Below are 13,448 nucleotides of genomic sequence, written 5' to 3' on the forward strand. Positions count from 1 at the left end.
GCAGTAGGTCAAATACGAAGAGCCTCTGAAGAAGTATTCTCTTACTCCTCGAAGTAGGAAAACTCATGAGTTCGCAGCGGTGCGGTGCTCATATGGTGGCAGCTCACGGCGATCACGCCAGGGAAGCCGTCGAAGCGCAAATCTGATGAAAGCTTTCTGGACACCTTTGATTCTCGCTTTTTTCGTTGCGTGATACGTGTGAACGTGATGATGTTACATTTGTTTACATTCGCTGCCATTCCATTCCTCTCACATCAGTCCATATGATTAGTGATTTATAAATAAATGTAAAATTCTATGATTAACGATTAATGATTGATGATTAAATCATATTTTTGCCTTTCTCGTACACCAAGGCAAAAACCGATTTCAATACACCGATTTCATGATAGAAGATCCGGAGACCCATAGTGTTATATACCAATCGACTCAGCTCGTCGAATTGAGATGACGTCTGTCTGTGTGTATGTATGTGCGCAAAATAAAACTCACTCATCTTTTAGGCACTTATCTCGATCCGATTTGTTCCGAGTTGCATTCGATCCTGTCCATTGTTTCCTATTGAAAATTGGTCATATCGGACTATGGGATCAAAAGTTATGGCTAAAATACGATTTATATACAAAAAAACACGCTAAGAAAATCTCACTCAATTTTTTTTAAGTCTAAGTTTATCTAATGTACGAGAAATTCACAAACACCGCTAGGTGGATCAATTAGGGTTTTGTATGAATATGACAGATGGATAATGAATCAATAATACATTTTTCATTAATAATAAAAGTATTATGGAAATACATATTCAAGAGTCAACATCTAAAAAAACCAAAATCAATCCGCTTAGCGTTGGTTGAGGAAAACATAAAGGAGAGGTCGAATTTGCACTTTAGGGGGGTAGATTTTACTTTTTCCTTCAATTTATGTCCTTTTGCGGTCATTTGAGTGCATTGCAACGGTTTCTGTAAAAAAAAATCGGTTTTGATTTTTTTTTAAATCCTTGACAAACGAATTTTTTTTTTTCAAATAATCGATCGACCCAACCTTCAATAGGAAACAATCCTTAAATAACTAAATGAAAACAAATTAAGTTATCACTGATACCAAGTTGATAACACATTTTGTTATACGAGTTATTTACCCAAATAACTAATTCAGTTATCATTTAGTTATCAGCAATCACTGTTTTATCGACCAAAATATTTAAATCTTCTTTGCCGACTTCGTTACGCATTGAAAAAAATGTAGGCATTCTCTGGGATTTGAACTCGAATCGAGTGATTGTACGGCGTCGTCTCTAGGCACTCATCCAATTACATTTTCTTGAGTAGTGGAAGAGAAAATCTCTAACCTTTCTACAATCTTACATTTACTGAATACTGTTTATAGTAAAATCATGATGCCATGAGCATTTTAACAAATAACAGTCGGTTGGACAGAGAGCAAAGCAGAATAACTGATTAATTGCAAACTTTATTATCCAGTTATATTGATAACTAGAATTGATATCATCTTGGTTGAATTCCATAACAAAAATGATAATCAGCATAACAAAAATGATGGACGAATTTTATTTAAAATATTCATTTATCACCAGACTAAGGCCGGAGTGGCCTGTGCAATACATAAAACTCCTCTCCATTCAGCTCGCTCCATGGCTGCACTTCGCCAACCACGCAATCTGCGGAGGGTCCGCAAATCGTTCTTCACCTGATCGATCCACCTTGCCCGCTGTACACCTCGCCTTCTTGTTCCCGTCGGATCGTTGTCGAGAACCATTTTCACCGGATTACTGTCCGACATTCTGGCTACGTGCCCGGCCCACCGCAGTCTTTCGATTTTCGCGGTGTGAGCGATGGATGGTTCTCCCAACAGCTGATGCAACTCGTGTTTCATTCGCCTCTTCCACGTACCGTCCGCCATCTGCACCCCACCATAGATGGTACGCAGCACTTTCCTTTCAAAAACTCCAAGTGTGCGTTGGTCCTCCACGAGCATCGTTCAGGTCTCGTGTTCGTAGAGAACTACTGGTCAAATAAGCGTTTTGTACATAGTCAGTTTGGTACGGCGGCGAACTCTATTCGATCGGAGCGTTTTGCGGAGTCCAAAGTACGTACGATTTCCTGCTATGATGCGTCTCCGAATTTCTCTGCTGGTATCGTTATCAGCGGCACACGTCTCCTTGTCCATGTTGGAAAATTGCGAAAATACAATATTGAGGCGAGCTGGGAGGAAACCCAATACGATCGCACGAAAAATGGCCTAGAGTGCGGCAACCCCAAAAAAATCATAAGTTGACATTTAGAAAGTCAAAACCCGACCAACGCACGACCAAAGTTCTCCTAGTTTGAAATAATTATAACAGCAACATCCTCAATTCCCTTCGAATCTACTCCAATATAATGTAATGTAATAAAAAAGGATTCTACGTGGTGAAAACATGGCCTAATCATGAATTTGTGACAAATTTCACCTACTTGAAAATTCTTTTCCATTTTCAATATGGCCATTATAAATTACGTAATTAGCGTACGACTCCTTAAGAAAATGTTGCACTCATAAATCACCGTTATAATCTCTTTCTAATACAAACATTCTTATTGAGGTTATTCATTTGACCACATTACTACCAAAAACTGCGGCTTTGATCGAGCTTTGAAAATAGGATTTATAACGCTCACTATCACAACCGAGCGATTCCAAGCAACAGCATCAAAATTTAAGAAAATTTTTAATTCATGATTTTCTATTGAGTTGAAACTTTGCACAGTTTTTCAATTTCATCTAAATCGTCATTTTTCGATATCAAATCTTCATATTGAGTCACGACTAACTTTTCAAAAGGGTGTATGTGAAAATGGTTCAAAAATATTTAAAAAGCTGCACAGCAAAAACGGAATGTTCGATTGTTATGATTTTTTCAGCAAAGTTAGACAACTAAATGGTGATTCTTAAGAAAATGTGCACAGTAAAAAAATTTTTTTTGCCTTTAAAAATATCATTTTGTCACAAAACCCAAATATCTCAAAACCCTATCTTTTTCGAACGTAATTTTTAGGAAAACGGTCCATTATATTAGCTATCTACCATAAAAATTTGGTGATGGTAAACTAATAAACAAAAAAGTTATGACATTTCAAACATTCCACAATTTTCACATATAGTAAACAAAAAAAAATTTCCGTGTATTTTTTTTTTTTCAAGAATCGCAGTTTGATGCTGATTTTATTGTTAAGGGCCTTGCGTGAGTTAAACAAGTTGTTTGTATGATATTCCATATTTATGTATTCATCGATATTATTTATATGTATAAATATTATATGTATAAATAAATAAAAATGAATTAATATTATCCTAAGTATTAAATTAAATGTGGCAGTTACACAATGTTGTTATAGAAACTCTAAGAGTTTTGGGTTTGAATTTTGGTATGGGTTATGATATCATGAAAACAGTTTATTAATACTTATTTTTTATTTATTTTTATTCAAATTTTTTAAAATATCGAACACTTTTGAATTATTATCAGCACAGTTTGAGTATAGTTTTGCTTTAATTTTATTTTCCGACAATGGAATGAAACAGTGAAATTTTTGGGTTCCTTGGATCGTTTTCGCGTTATTAAATTGCTCGCTGAGCTCTGAAGCCTTTATTTCGTACTCTTCAGTAGTAGTAAAACAAAATGATAATTTGGTTAAATCTTTTCTTTTCTACGATTTGCCCAATCAAAAGTTCTTTTCGCAGTTTTAATTGGATGCTCACGTTCTTTGGCTAAACTTGCTCTTGTGGCCATGCGCTTTATTGTTCCTCCAATAGCATCACAAGGACCTTTGCCATGTGATGTAGCAAAAAATGCCATTCTGCATCAATTCCGTACATTGATTTAAATTGACATAGGCTCGAAAAATTCTTACGATTTTTGTACTGCGACGCTGCTCCATCAGACATGAAATATATCTTTTGACTTCTTTATGCTTATCAACGCGTAAAAAGTTAATCATTTTTTCAATGAACAAGTTTACGGATACTGAATCGTGTCTTAAATCTTCGGAAATCATAATAAAACTTAAGTGTTCAATTTGCGTACTTCCATTAAAATAAATAACGAATGGATGAATTGTAGCTTGTTGTACGTTCCAGTGATGGGACTGCACTTCATCTTGCAATACAAAGCTGTAATTTTCAGAAAAATCACAAATGACTAAAAATTCACCATTTTGTAATGTATTTTTCGTATTTTTAAAAAGCTGGATTGTTCTGTTTTAATGAAATCGTGAGGGATTAAACTTTCTAATTTCAAGCAAAAATATGACACAAACTCATCTACAGGTTTTACAATAGTTTCTATGTCACACCTATCCGTGGTCACCCATTGCTCAAATGATAACTGATCAATATATTTTTCTTCAAACTCAGCGAATAAAGTATTTTCCAATGATGAAGAATCTGGACAATCCGAACAAGATCGTAGATAGCAATTTGATGTTGTATTTTCACACAAAAGACTACCAGTTAACATTTTAATATCCTTTGTTAAATTGATTCTTTTCAAACTATGTAAAATAAGATTAATATTCTCATGGGTTGTGCACACACACACATTATGTGTTCCTGAATTGGAAAGAAGCTTACATTGCCTTGGCCGAAGGCTTGCAAATGAGGAAAAACCTATTTTAATATTATCGTGAATTTCCTTGAAGCGTGTGTACGCTTCTTTCAAAGTCGTCATCATTAATCGTTTTGGATTGCTTGACGCTTTCCATCTTTTTTACTGATACATAATCTTTTGACCAGGCATAGCTCGACTTACTTCATCATCTTCAAAATATTGAACTACTATTTCTTTTGTCTCATCTGTTAATGCAGTACTAGACTTAGTATTTTTGGTTGAAAGACAGTTATTCTTCAATTGTTTTGCCTCTTTTACTGTATTTCTATTGGTTTTGAACTCATCAATGGCATCCTGAATAGACCACGAACTTGGCAGCATCGACAAAATCAATAATTTTTCTTTCCTTGTCGTGGCTGCATTCGAGAACCTTTCCTTCATATTTATAATTACCTCATCGTAGTCTGTATTTTCCACATCATCAGGTCCTAATTTGAAGAGGTTTCTTCGTACAGCTTCGTTTATTTCACGGTATTTTTCTCCGGGTAATAAACGTAGTCCATCTTACTCCATTTAATCGGAGTCACTTTTATCCCAGCTATGCCCTCGTTAAAGCGTTCGATGTTGACCTTTTGGATACACTCATCTTCCGATTGATTTGTTGAAACAGATTTCGCTGATGGTACGGTGGCAAGGCTCTCAGCACTTAATACTTCTGGTAATTCCTCAGTTGTTGTCGATACATCTGGCAATTCCTCAGTTGCTGTCGTTTTCGAACTTCCTGCGCTCTGCTCAACCGATGATATACAGATTGCTCTTTTGTCAACGTTTAGACGGCAGGACGTGCAAATGCGTAAATATGTATTCAATGTGGACATTGGAGCATAACCAGTCGCTTTCAGTTTATCTATGGTGCTTTCGGTGAGATTTCGTAACTCTTTTGAACACTTTTTTCCATCAAACTGCCTACAACAGTTGAGAAAGCGGCTACTCATGTTGTTCGTAATATTTCAATAAACAAAATCACTTTTAAGTTTTTACTGACTAGTTTGGTGTCATTTGCTTGACTGAAGAAAAAAATTACATTTCTGATATGTTTCTATCAACGTTATTATCAACAGGTTTCAACACTATTAAAAGAATTTTTCGCCAGTCACGTGCAATGAAAATTATGACACTATCAATACTTTTGATCACAACACTGGATCGTGTCTAAGTTTCTTATAGATGCTATGAATAATTAAATCAAAATATCATGAAAACAACTTGTTTAAATCACGTCCCTTAACAATAAAATCTGCATCCAACTGCAATTCTCGAAATAACTTACACAGAAAAAAATTTTTTTTTACTAAATGTGAAAATTGTGAAATGTTTGAAATGTCATAACTTTTTTGTTTATTAGTTTACCATCACCAAATTTTTATGGTAGATAGCTAATATAATGGACCGTTTTCCTAAAAAATTACGTTCGAAAAAGATAGGGTTTTGAGATATTTGAGTTTTTGTGACAAAACTGATATTTTTAAAGGCAAAAAAATTTTTTTACTGTGCAGATTTTCTTAAGAATCACCATTTAGTGGTCTAACTTTGCTGAAAAAATCATAACAATCGAACATTCCGTTTTTGCTGTGCAGCTTTTTAAATATTTTTGAACCATTTTCACATACACCATTTTGAAAAGTTAGTCGTGACTCAATATGAAGATTTGATATCGAAAAATGACGATTTAGATGAAATTGAAAAACTGTGCAGAGTTTCAAATATTTTCGAAATGGTCGCTCAGGATCGACTGACATGCCCCCGTGGAATGCCTCAACCGCAAAGTACTCAAGAGCACTTGAGGCTTTTGGCGTTTAACGTTTGAAGCTTTTTCAACATATTTGTGAGAGGTTTATGGATAACAGTAAGATCGACATAAAAACTGAGCAACTAGCTATGATGATTGCCATAATAAATTCGCTATAAGAATAAAATAAGTCCAAGAATAATGGAAATTGTTACTTTGGATGGTAGCTAATGCATGAACATGGATTACCGGATACAATGATATGGTTGGTTATGTCGGCGATTTTTCGGGTGATGTGCGTAGTTCGAGTTTCAGAGGCATTTTCGAATTTCGCGCAGAGGGTTACTGCTAGATGGTCTTTTGTGCCTGGTTTAATACGAAGGGCAGGGATTGATACGAGTGGTACGGTTTTCACGAAATCCTTTCAGCTATTTGGTTTTGCCACGGCATTGATGTTATGGCACAATATCAGCTGAGAAATTCGAAGCCGCATCGTGGATGAAAATCGTACTTACCTTGGACTTCACAAGATCCTCAGATTGGATAGAGCTCACCGACTACTATCTACAGAACGCTTATAAGACGGACCCAGACGACAAGGATGGTAATCTTCGCTTATCGCTTAGCAATTACTTGCATTGAAGCACAGCAGACAGCTTCGTCTTTAACTCGTGTTTGTTTTAATTTGTTTGTTTTAGTTTGGCAATAGACCTTTTCATGAGACGTTTGAAATCAGCTGATTTTATCGTCAATTGGCAGTTCTTCTATGAAAGTGACAGCTTCGGGTTCGCTGGCCTGTTCAGCAGTTGTAAACAAGTGCAGTCTCGGTAGCGCCACATAAAAAGGCATATGTAGGCACGATTATCTCGCAGCATGCTGTCAAATTGTTATTCAAACTTAAAAAAATAATACCGACTGAGACTTGACTAATTTTTTTGAATTGTGGAAAATTTCATTTAATCAGGTCAGGATCTTCCCACATAAACGTTGGAATTCAGTACCTGGCACAAGCAATGGTGATCGATCTTGTGCCAGGTACTGAATTCCAACTAACGATAAGCGGAAAGGGTTTTACCATAAACGCGCTGCTCGAACCGTTCTCGTTTATGTGGGAAAATCCTGTCCTCGTGACAATCAATTATTCAGCAGAACCACAGCTGGGAATAAATCTGTATGAATTGAGTCCCTGAAGAAGGTCTCATACGGACCGAAACGTTGAACAAGATTAAATAACAGTGTTTTGATTCTGTCAAGACTGAAAAGCCATCCCCGAAGAACATGTCTATTGGACGAAGAGGTCATTTGGACGAAAGAGACGTTCGGCCGAATAGGTCATTTAGTCGAAAATGCCGTTTGTTCGAAATGGTCATTTGGCAGAAAGGACATTTAGCTAAAAATGTCATTTGGCCGAAAAGGACCTACAACCGAAAAAAAATTCAGCAAACTACGTCATCTTCAGTCAACTGGACATTTTTGCTTCCAAACGGCCAAACGACCTGTTATGACAAACGGCTTTTTCGGCCAAATTACCAGTTTGGCCGTATGTCGCTTCGGCCAACTGTCGTTTTCGACCTAATAACCGTCTCGGCCGGGGTCTCCAGTAGCCTTGCGAGCAAAAGCGTAGGATTGCCAATCCGGAGATGGCGAGTTCGATTCTCGGGCCGGTTTAGGATGTTTTTGGGTGGGAAACATTCTCGACACCTTGGGCATAGCGTATCCATTGTACTTGCCACACAAGATACATACTCATGCAATGGCGGGCATAGAAAAGCTTCCAATTAATAATTGAGGAAATAATGCTAATAGAATACTAAGTTGAAAAGCAGGCCATGTTCCTGTTGGAATGTAGAGCCATTGAAGAAGAAGAAGAAAAAGAAGAAGAAGAGGAAGAAGAAGAAGAATAAAAAGAAAAAGAAGATGAAGAAGAAGAGGAAGAAGAAGAATAAAAAGAAGAAGAAGAATAAGACGAACCGTCTCGGACAAATGGAATTCAGCTGCACGGCTCAATGTGTTGTTCGGCCAAGTGGCATTCAGCCAAATGGCTTTTAACTTGACTTTCGGGCAAATGACCCTTCTACTTTATGAACATTTTTCCTTGGAATTTCCAACGTAGGGGAACTGTTCCGTTTTCCATCTCACTGAACATATATTCATCTCATCACTAGGGGTTCCATTTTTCCCGGGAATCATCTTCCCGGGAAACGGGAAATTAAATGTTAACTTCCCGGGATTTCCCGGGATCCTGGGAATTAAAACAATTATGGGAAACTCAAAATCGTAACGTTGAATAATAAATTAGGATAAAAATATACTCTCGACCTCAAGGGATTGATACTTGCTTCATTGTGCTAAAATGATTAAAGAGTTGTTAACATTTGAAGAGTTCATCACTAATTGTCTTCGGGTATCCCGAAGAGATTTCTTTGTAAATTTCATAGAATTTCTCGTGCAAAATTCTGAAAAGAATTTAATTGAAATTTTGGGAAAACTTAACGAATTTCCGGGGGAAGTTCATTAGATATTCCGAAAAAACAGCAAGAAAACATGAGAAACGAACGCCATAAATAAATCGCCAAGCCGATTCGCGCCGCCACTGGCGTTTCTCTGAACAGCGCACACTTCTAGGACCAACGTGCATTTGAAGTTTCCGAAAAGAAAGTGCTGTGTACCATCTATAGCGGGAGCAGATAGGGGTCAATATGTAGAGGTGGCGAATAAACCATCACAACCAACCAAAAGTTGCATCAGCTGTTGAACCATCCATCGTTCACACCGCCAAAATCGGACGACTGTGGTGGGCTGGGCACGTAGCCAGAATGTCGGACAGTAACCCATTGAAAATGGTTCTTGAGCAAGGAAGATCAATCAGGTAGAAGGCGATTTGCGTTGCGGACTTCGTAGTTGGCAACTTGCAGCCATGGACCGAGCAGAATGGAGATAACGAAGATGTACTGCAAAAGCCACTCCGGTCTTAATTAGAATGAATAAATAAATAAAAATATTGGGATATTGTAGTAATATTGGCATTATGTCTTCTTCTTCTCCATCATCATTGGCATCACATCCCTCACTGGAACATTGCCGTCTCGCAGCTTGTTCATTAAGCACTTCCACAGTTATTAACTGGGAGGTTTCTAAGCCAAATTACCATTTTGCATTTGTATTGTATATATCAAGAGGACCATGGAAGTCGAGACAATTTCCAAGCCTAGACCGGCACCAGGAATCGAACCCAGCTACTCTCAGCATTTTCTTGCTTTGTAGCCGCGCATCTTACCGCACGGCTAAGGAGGGGCCCCGATTGACATTATATATAAATGATAAAATAAATAAGAAAAGGTGCTGGTGTTTGTGATTTGAAAATGTTATGTTGTATCGGATGATTGTTATTTTTCTATTTTTTCTTATGAATTAATATTCTCTAGAAAAAAACTTAAAGCAGATCTTCCATTTCACTGATTACTAATTCAAGATTTTTTGTCTCATTGCAGGTATTAATATTACACCTTGTTGTCAGTTAAGTATCGAGAACCGAAGGTTGAAAATAAACGCTCATAGTGGCATTGTATTCAGGAATGCTCGATTGGTATTGATTTTTTTACGGGCTCGTTATTCTCATATGTTTTGACTACAAGCTCGGTTCACGGCAGTCGATTTCAGTTTATTGCAGTTTAGACATTTCCTAGATCTTGTTTAGATACGCTTCTCTGCATTTTATACCGGCTGTAATAGAAGTAAATACTTTTTCCACTGACCTCATGGTGCGTATCGTTTAAAAAAATGTAATGCTTCAAGTTCTCTTTGAATGTGATCCAAGTCACGTGCATATGTCCTACACAGATGATCACAATTCATCACACCGCTGCTGAGTATTTTTATTAAATGTGCTAGTTGATGAACATAACTTGCAGGAAATTTCATGGTGGTGAAACGCTGTCGCTTCTATCTATTTGGTATGGTGTGGAGGCGCGTGGTATGTCGTAGGTTAGTGTCGCAAAGGTATTGAACAAAAAAATGTTGAATGTTCAATGAAAAATATGAAAAATGCGGTTCTGTCTGGTTTGAAAAATCTTTCATAATTTAAGGCCAAGTTTTGCATCTATCTCAACCAGGATGAACAGGATGAGAGAGGAAAATACCAACATTTTTATTCTTTCCTGCATCTTGTTTCCGTTTGGTGCACTGTTTCTCCAAACGTTCTATTGAATAAAATATGTAGTATATTATATTACACCCAGGTTTTTTTTACACGGTTTGGTTTTAGTCGTTTAAGACCTTCAGCGTCAGTGAAACAATGAGTTAACCCCACGAAAAAAATCAGAAAAAATCAAAGAAAATTCAGGGGGTATTTAAAAAGCTGTGAAAGTTCAGGTTAACCGAGAAATTAATGAATTCCAACCGTGTAAAAAAACCTGGGTGTATACTATTTTATTCATCAACAACGGATTGCTTATAATATCCTTTTCCATATCTTAGATCTTGTATATGGATTTTGAAACACTTTGAATGCCGAACAGCAAGCAAAAAGTCCATCATAACCTGTGAAAAGTTTTCTTATATTTGTTCAATTCCTCTAAAACCTGTTGAAAAACTTTCTATAGAAATACCCAATTCCCAGTCGATTAAAGAGAACAAACAGCTCGCGTACGTGGATCAGCAGCATCTGGCCGATACGGATTGCCCACAATCAATATTTGCCACGCATTCGCGAACAAACGCATGCTCCCATTGAGACTGGAATCCCTGCAATTAAAGCGGATCCGTTAACCCGAACCCGAATCCGCTACCCATCACCTAGATTCGACCGTAAATTCCATTCAATATTCACATCACGGCTGCCTACGGTCGTCGCCGACGAAAATGCCATACATGCATAGTGCCACCTTAACTTGGATCATGTGCCCGGGCCTCATGTTATCCAATTGCGGCCGGCGACGACGAAGTGTGGGAAACCCGAAATCTAATTACTTAGTTTTCTCACCTGATGTGTTTGCCGAATGACATTCAACATTCGACCGCACATTGCGGTGATGGCTGCCAACCCATGCAAATTATTAGACCTAACATGTGACACGTGAAGTTGCATGATGCCAGGTCAGTTTTTTTTTAAATTTTACGCAAAAAAATCTTTTATGGTATAGTGAACTTTAAATAAATGTTGTAGTTCATTGGTAAGAAAAGCCAGAAAATGTAAATATTGAAAATAGTCACTCTTTTTTGTATTCAAATGACATATATAACCCATTGAGGCTGGCCATTCTGTTAAGCCTTACGTTGTCCATCTCTATAACAACTCGGTGCATTCCGTGATTTTGCAAAATGCCAATCCACTTCAAAGCAAAAGCAAAAATCAATACGTTATGAATGATGAAGCATCGATCCTTGGAATCAGAGAAACAAAAATGTGCCACCCGCTTCTTCAAGTGGAAAATTATCCATCTCGCGTGGACTTGGGCGGTCGGATCCCATCCATTTCATCGTGACTGTCCTTGTCATTGAACCTGAAGATGGCTCCGATGCCTGCTGGTGGCTGTGGTCCACGTCGAAGGCGATGGATGGGACGACCGTGAGTTGCAATATATTACCGATTTTGTGTTTCTGGTGTCGTCTACCCGGTGTGGAGTGGCGAACCATCTCATCGTTACCGCTGTCGTGACGTGATACTCTTCGGAAATCAATCTGACGTTGATTGTTCATCGGTAGCAGGACTGGCAAGCATGGTTTCACGGAGGTGGCTCTTGCTTAATATGTAGGTACTTGTATCACATACCACGGTTGATTTTCCCGCTTCGTTAAGGAGGATTACTTGCCGGTGGTCGTCAAACTATCTTGCGTTATGGTTGGACTGTTGCGAGTTACGTCGGCAATGTCGTGCTATATTGGACGGTGGTAGGCGTGCGTGCAAAAGTGTGGGATAAATTTATGCACTCTTTGGCGAACCATCAACTGATTGAGGTTTGATGAATTATGATTGGTGCCATGTTATAAAGGGATTAGTTGTAGTTTCTGGAGATGAATGGTAAATAGGAGATGTCTTTCAAAATTCAGTTCACAACGTTACTTAAAGCGCTTTTGCAAAATGGTGCTGAAATCGATCAAAAAGACGATCAATTGTTATTGCAAAAGTGGTGCAATACATATGCATTAGGGTGGCTCAAAAAACACTTTTCAATTTTTTTTGATAGGCCGCTGTTTTATTCGGTTCTATTTGATGTCCTGATGCTCTGGACAAAATTTCAGCCAAATCGGTCAACGTTTGGGCGGTGCTAAACTCGTTGGAAGTTTATATGCAGAATTGAATAAGAGAGCGGCCCATCTAAAAAATTGAAAAAAGTTTTTCCCATACTAATTTGAGCCACCCTAATATGCATATTCAAAACGTATGAATGATGTTATTCGAAAAATTATTACCAGGGTAGGAAGGACTCAACTCCACTATTCGGATACGTTGAATTTTTAATTTATCAACATAACCATAAAAAAAAAACTCTGTCGGTCTAAACACCTTCGGGAGGATTCTTCATGTCTTATTTGGTGAAGTACTCGCGTCGGTTAGGGTCATGGGTTTGAGCTACATCGGAGGAGTTGTCCACAATATTTTTTTCCCAAATCAATCTATTTATAGCCTCTCCTTTAATGCAGTTAATGTATAATCTCCTCAATTCGTTTATCCTCCACAAATAAATTGCTTTTGAAGTGGTCTTTCAGTATGGTGGTCCGCTTCCACACGGAAAACAATAATGGTATTATAAAAATCAATTTAACTTCACCATTTGGCTCCGGAATTGAGCAAATACAATTTAAATAATTTATTTGCAAATTTCGCAGCATTAGATTTTGCAAAATGATAATACATCTTAGATAGTCAGTGAAAGAGTATCATTTGTCAAGATAATTGCATAGAATTTCCTTGCTTTAAGCTGTTGATTTACACACCCGTTTAAATCTAATTCATACCCTATTAAACCTACATCCTGTCTGCTAATGAGAGCACATCTAGTGCCAAAGGTATTTCACCCGCAGATTCCTGTAATCGTTTGGGGCATTTAAAAT

General features: G+C 37.6%; 1 protein-coding gene across 11 annotated transcripts in view; it reads left to right on the plus strand.

Annotated features, from left to right (window-relative positions):
• The window catches only part of LOC134224508 (peripheral plasma membrane protein CASK-like), a 666,907-nt gene that overhangs the window by 101,452 nt on the left and 552,007 nt on the right, over nt 1-13,448 (plus strand). The window lies entirely within an intron of this gene.

This window comes from Armigeres subalbatus, chromosome 1, assembly GCF_024139115.2.
Source record: "Armigeres subalbatus isolate Guangzhou_Male chromosome 1, GZ_Asu_2, whole genome shotgun sequence".
Lineage (NCBI taxonomy): Eukaryota > Metazoa > Arthropoda > Insecta > Diptera > Culicidae > Armigeres > Armigeres subalbatus.